The 5909-nt window shown below is 39.2% G+C and overlaps 1 pseudogene; it reads right to left on the minus strand.

Moving 5' to 3' along the window:
* Positions 1–2040: 2040 nt before the first annotated feature.
* Positions 2041–2680, minus strand: LOC111819596 (L-lactate dehydrogenase B chain pseudogene; annotated as a pseudogene).
* Between the last annotated feature and the right edge of the window lie 3229 nt (positions 2681–5909).

Genomic DNA, 5909 nt, shown 5'->3' on the forward strand with positions numbered 1-5909 from the left:
GTATCTTATCTAGTTTATCATTCTCCTTCAACTTTGTTCCCCTCCTACCTTGCCTTGGTTCCATAATTATTAAAGCAGTAAGGGGCAAGACTCTCCTGCAAGAGGAAGAAAACCTCTCTGGGAGTTTTAAAGCTATGCTGCTTGCCTGAAACATCCAGCCATTTTCTTGCAGAGCTTTTCAAACCTTTTCTATGTAGTTCAAGAACTGTGGACTAATGCACCACACTACTGTCTTCTTCTTCTGGTTCCCAGGTGAATCAAGGAGACCACGAAGTGAAGGTAATAAAAATGTCTTATTCCTAGGTTTCTATAACATAGCAAAAAAAAAAAAAATTGTACTTTTCTAGATAACAGAGCTTTTCACTCTGTACTATAGAAAAATCCTCAGTTTCAACCAATTACTTTCCCAACTAAAGGTATTTTTAGTACCCACAATTGATAGTGGCCAATTTTAAAGAATTAATTAACATTCCTTTCTAACCCAATTGAATTGTTCACAGTTAAAATTTAGGTGAAACGTTTCTGATGAACACAGGCTGAGATGGCTTCTAAGACTGGCAGGATGCTGTTGTCATCAGTGACAAAATGCTGATGTCTTCTTTTACCTCCACGAAACCACAAACAATGTTTCTCTCCCAGCAATTAATCATGGACTAGGTGGATATTACTTATCAGGGCCTTTTGAAACTGGGTCAACAAAAATAGTAGCTAATAATAGTAGTCTATGGAGCACACTACACTTCCCAGAGTACTTTTAAATAGCTTATTTTATTTTATCTTCACAAAAAGTCCATGTTTTGAGCCCAGACCTATATATCCAACTATCCTAACCTGTCTCTATCCGGATTCCTCTCAAGTGCCTCAGACTCATTATGTCCAAAACTCATCAATTCCCCTGGCTCAGTGAATGTCAGCACTATTTATCCGCTTGCCCAAGCAAGAGACCTGAGAATCACTACTCACACATTTTCTTCTTTACTGTGTTCTACCCCTAGACATTCAAATCAACAGAGATTTTGAATTTCTGATTTCCTAGTATGTTGAATCTTCTTCTTGCAACATTGTGTCTTAAACTCAATGTGTCCAACAATGAATTTATCACTTTCCCCCTAAAACCTACACCATCTTCTGAGTGAATGGAACTACATCCATACAGTTGCCAAAGCTGGAAACCTGTAAGTCAACCTGGATCATATACTCCATGCAAACCAGACATACATATTTGTTTCTTCTTTTCCAGCCCCACTGCTACTGCCTTGTTGACTCCTTGTCCTCTCTTATTTGAACCATTTCAATCATCTCTTACCTGGTCTTCAGGCCTAAGTCTATTACTCTTCATACTGCTGTGGAATGATCTTTCTATCATGCGTGCCTGGTTATATCACTCTCCTTCCTTAGACCACTTTCAAAAGCAGTATAGAATTATGGTTTAAAAAAAAAAACAGAATGGAAGTCAAGACTGCCCAGATTCAAATTCCTTTCCTACTGGAATTAGCTGTGGACCTTGGATAAATTGTTTAACTTCACTGTTTCTTCATCTCTAACATGAGAATCATAACTGCACCCACTTATTTTTAAGAGAAAACAAGTCCATACATGTAAAAGTCATTTAGAGGCGTGCCTGGCTTTTTTTCTCACTACAATAGTTGATTTTATTTTTTCATAGTTTCATAATGTAAGCACTACACTGAATATTTGCTTTCTTACTGAGGGTTCAAATTAACACAATTAGGAAGGTCAAAGCAATTTGCTTTGTGCACATGGGTGATAATCAAAGCCTCATGGTTAATTACATTTCAGTTATTAAATATATATAGCGTGGAACTCAAATTTTAGAGGTCTTTTGGGTCCTTCTGGATGTCTCACAGTGTATTTGCACTCTTTTGGGGTCAAATAGTGTCATTATCCTATAGTTTCTGGCTGATAACTTTGGCTAATCCTTGAACTCTAAGATTACAAGTGAGGGGCAGATGGACTTTATTCCCAATGCCTTACATCCCCCATCACCATGTTAACACTGAATTTTTTTAACATTCAAATTCAAATCAGATCAGCTACCCTTAATCCAATAGCTCAATTTGTTTATTTTTTTATTGTGGTGAAAATATACGTAATAAAACTTACAATTTTTATTCTTTTAGTAAATTTAGTTTGATTACTTCATAGGCACTTTAATTATCACCTTATGCATTTCCTTGCCATTCTCACAGTCATTTTCCATGACCATTTCTGTGTTCAATACCTGAAGAGACAGTCTGCCACATTCACTCCACGCCAGATAGCCACGCTGAATAAACATGGCCGGTTAAAATCTATCCATGGAAACTGCAGTGAGAATGCAAGTTTTATAGCCACAAAACAGTGAAATCTAGCAGAACCCAGATTGTACCCACTTCTAATCACATGATGCTTGGATAATCCCCTTATGTAATAAAGGTAAAAAAATCAACTGGGTAGGAAACCACAGTTATGTTACAATCTGGACTGAATTTGGCAATCTAGGGAAAAATGAGTTTGAAGGTGTTAATATATCTATACACCAGATTGAGGCAACCCCTCCCTTTTGCAGATGGACTCCTACAGTTATCACAACAATCTTAGAATGAAAAGTTACCGAATAATTATTGTCTGCCACAATTTTAAATGTCAGAGTACATTTGTTTCCATGTGAAAGACTCATTATTTTCTAAAACATCCAAAAGGGACTTCAATTTCTGATCTGACATATAAACAGCTTGGGAGTTGTGACTCGCATCCTCACAACAATAAAAAAGCTGAAAAATTGAAGTCAACTAGTCTGTTTAGACATGTCAAAGAACTGAGGTAGGAGTGCAAACCACTGTCCCGAAAACTGGAGATGAAGACAGATATAGAAAATCATAGTTTATCAGAAAAGGTAACTGTTGTTGGACCCAAAATCAAGGAGGAATACTTAAAGGGTAATTGAGTAATTTCTGAAGACTGAGCATGGATTAGCTTGAGAGATAACTCCTACAGGCCCAGCTTCGGGAGAGCCCCACATCTTTGAGAGTTTTATTTCCAGGAATCCCAACAGGGTCTCACTGTGAAGATCAGATAAAAAATCCCCTCATGCTTCTGGCAGGGGAAAGGGAAAAGGAACCATTTTGAAATATGCCTAAAGTGCTTCTTTGTTCTTAAAAATGATCTCTCAAGAGAAATTGTTTCACCATAACCTAACCAGTGTGGGTATTACCAGAGTCTAACTGATGTTGAGGAAGGGAAATACACAACTTGAACCACCTATAGCCTTCTTATCTCACCTAAAAAGGTGAGAAAAAAAAAAAAGCTGAAAAGCACTTGTGAAAGTTACATTGCAGGGGTACAGGCTCACTAAAAGACTGAGACTTAATCACAGGATCATAGAATACTCCTCCTTCCCCAACATCTTATTATCATATCAATAGGGCTCCTGTATAATAACTGGAGATTACAGGCAAAGACAACTGCAAGGACCTATTTAAGGAGTCCCTCAGGAAAACCAAAGACAATAGGAAACACAAAATCAAAGACACAAGAGGAAATTTTTGCCTCTGACACCTATGGCTACAGCAAACAGTAAACATATCCTAATTCCTAGCCAGATAAATATACAACCTCAAATCAAACTTCTATTTACCTCAGTTCCTTTCATTCAATACTACATGTCCACCTTACAACAAAAAATTGCAAGTCATACTAAAAGGCAAAAAAAAAAAAAAAAAAAAAGCCTGAGGAAATAGGGCAAGCATCAGAGCCAGATTCAGATATGGCTGAGATTTTAGAATTATTCAGACTAGAAATTTAAAATAATTATGATTAATATGCTATGGGAAAACAGGACAACATGTAAGGACAGAGGGGTAATGTAAGCAGAGACAAGGAAACTATGAGAAAGAATCAAAAGGAAATGCCATAAATAAAAAAAAAAACTGTGACAGAAACAATGAACTGGATGAGCTCATTAGTAAACTGAACATGGTTGAGGAAAGAATAAGTGAGTTTAAAGATACATCAATAGAAACTTCCTAAACTGAAAATCAAAGAGAAAAAGAATGAAAAAAATGGAACAGAATATCCAAGAACTGTGGGATGATTACAAAAGGTGTAATGTACATGTAATGGAATACCAGAAGTAAAAGAAAGATAGAAAAGAACAGAAGGAATATTTAAAATAATAACAGCTGAGATTTTCCAAAATTTTTGACAGACACCAACCACTAAAATAATCCACTAAACTCGGAGAAGGCCAAGCAGAATAAATATAAAAAAAATCTACACCTACACACAGCATATTCTAAATGCAGAAAATCAAAGACAAAGAGAAAATCTTGAAAGAAACCAGAAGAAAAAAACACTTACTCTATAGAACAAAGATAAGAATTACATCAGATTTATCTTCAGAAACCATGCAAGCAATACAAGAGTGAAGTGAAATATTTAAAATGTTGAAAGCAAAAACCCACAAGACTAGAATTCTATTCCCAGAAAATTATCCTTCAAAAGTGAAGGAGAAATAAAGAATTTCTCAAACAAAAATCGAGGGAAGGGAGTTCCGGCAAAATGGTGCTCCAGGCAGAAGCACCACGCCATCCCTCCACAGCAAAGATCCGAAAAACTAAGCCAAACAGAGAATACAACAATCCTGAAACCCTAAAACATCAAATGAAGAGATAAAGAACTCAGCCAAGCACCAAATGGAGTGAGAAGCTGACAGAGAACAGAGAGTGAGGAGAGATTCTTGCAGAGGTCCCCTATCAGCCAACGCAGTGCAGATCCAACATCTTGGACTCCTATTGGAGACCAGCAAACAGGGGGTACGAGAAAGCAGCCTCACGGAGCGTCCAGAGGGAGACAAAACAACCGGTAATTTGCGATATACACTTTCCCACCCCCCACCCTTCTTCACCCCGACTCGGCCTCCTCTGCTTCCCGCGGCCACAATCTCCTGACCGGGAAACACCGGCTGCTTGGATTCCACACACCCGAATGGGCCGGCACTCAAAGTGCCATCTGTTGGCTACTGGTGTTGCTTTTTTCTGCTTCTTTTGATTTCTTCCTTACCTCTCACCACCTCCCCCTCCTTTCACTCAAATACCTGGCTCCGTGTGCCATCTTTGCTTCTTCCTGAGGGGCTGCAGAGCTCCGGTAATTTGTGATATACGCTTTCCCACTCCCTACCCTTCTTCACCCACACTTGGCCCCCTCTGCGTCCCGCGGACACAGTCTCTAGTCCGAGAAACACCAGCCCGCACTAACTGGCTCTCTGAGTGCCATTTGTTGGCTGCTAGTGTTGCTTTTTTTTTTTCTGCTTCTTTTGATTTCTTCCTTACCTTTCACCACCTCCCCCTCCTTTCGCTCTAATACCTGGCTCCGTGTGCCATCTTTGCTTATTACTGAGGGGCTGTGGAGCTCCGTTCGAGTGTGGAGCTGCTTCCAGATCTGGGCTGCCGCGCTGGTGGGATCCCGGGGCTTGTGTTTGTTTGTTTGTTTTGAATTGTTTGTTTGTTTTCTTTTCCTTTTCTTGAGTTGGGAGCCCTTTCTGGCTAGGCGGTGCTGCGTGGCAAGGAGACCTCCCCCTCGGCTTGCACAGACATGCAGAGGGATCCCTAAGGGCATTTCTTTCTTTATTGTTGTTTTTTTTTCTTCTGTTTTTTTGGGGGCCTTTCTCATTCTTGTGTTTTATTTATTTATTTGTTTTGTTTTCTTTTCCCTCTTTTTCCCTTTTTGCCTTTCTTCATTACTCAGTTTCTCATCTCTCTATATCTTCCTTCTCTTTCTGTTCCCTGAATACCTGGCGTTGTATACCTCTATGCCTTCTAGCCAGGCTGTACTGCAACATCTGAGAGCGACTTCCCCAGAACTCATAGCTGCACTGGTGGGATCCCTGGGAACTTTGCAGTTCTTTAACC

The sequence above is a fragment of the Trichechus manatus genome, unplaced genomic scaffold, assembly GCF_000243295.1.
Source record: "Trichechus manatus latirostris isolate Lorelei unplaced genomic scaffold, TriManLat1.0 scaffold00013, whole genome shotgun sequence".
In the NCBI taxonomy this organism is placed as follows: domain Eukaryota; kingdom Metazoa; phylum Chordata; class Mammalia; order Sirenia; family Trichechidae; genus Trichechus; species Trichechus manatus.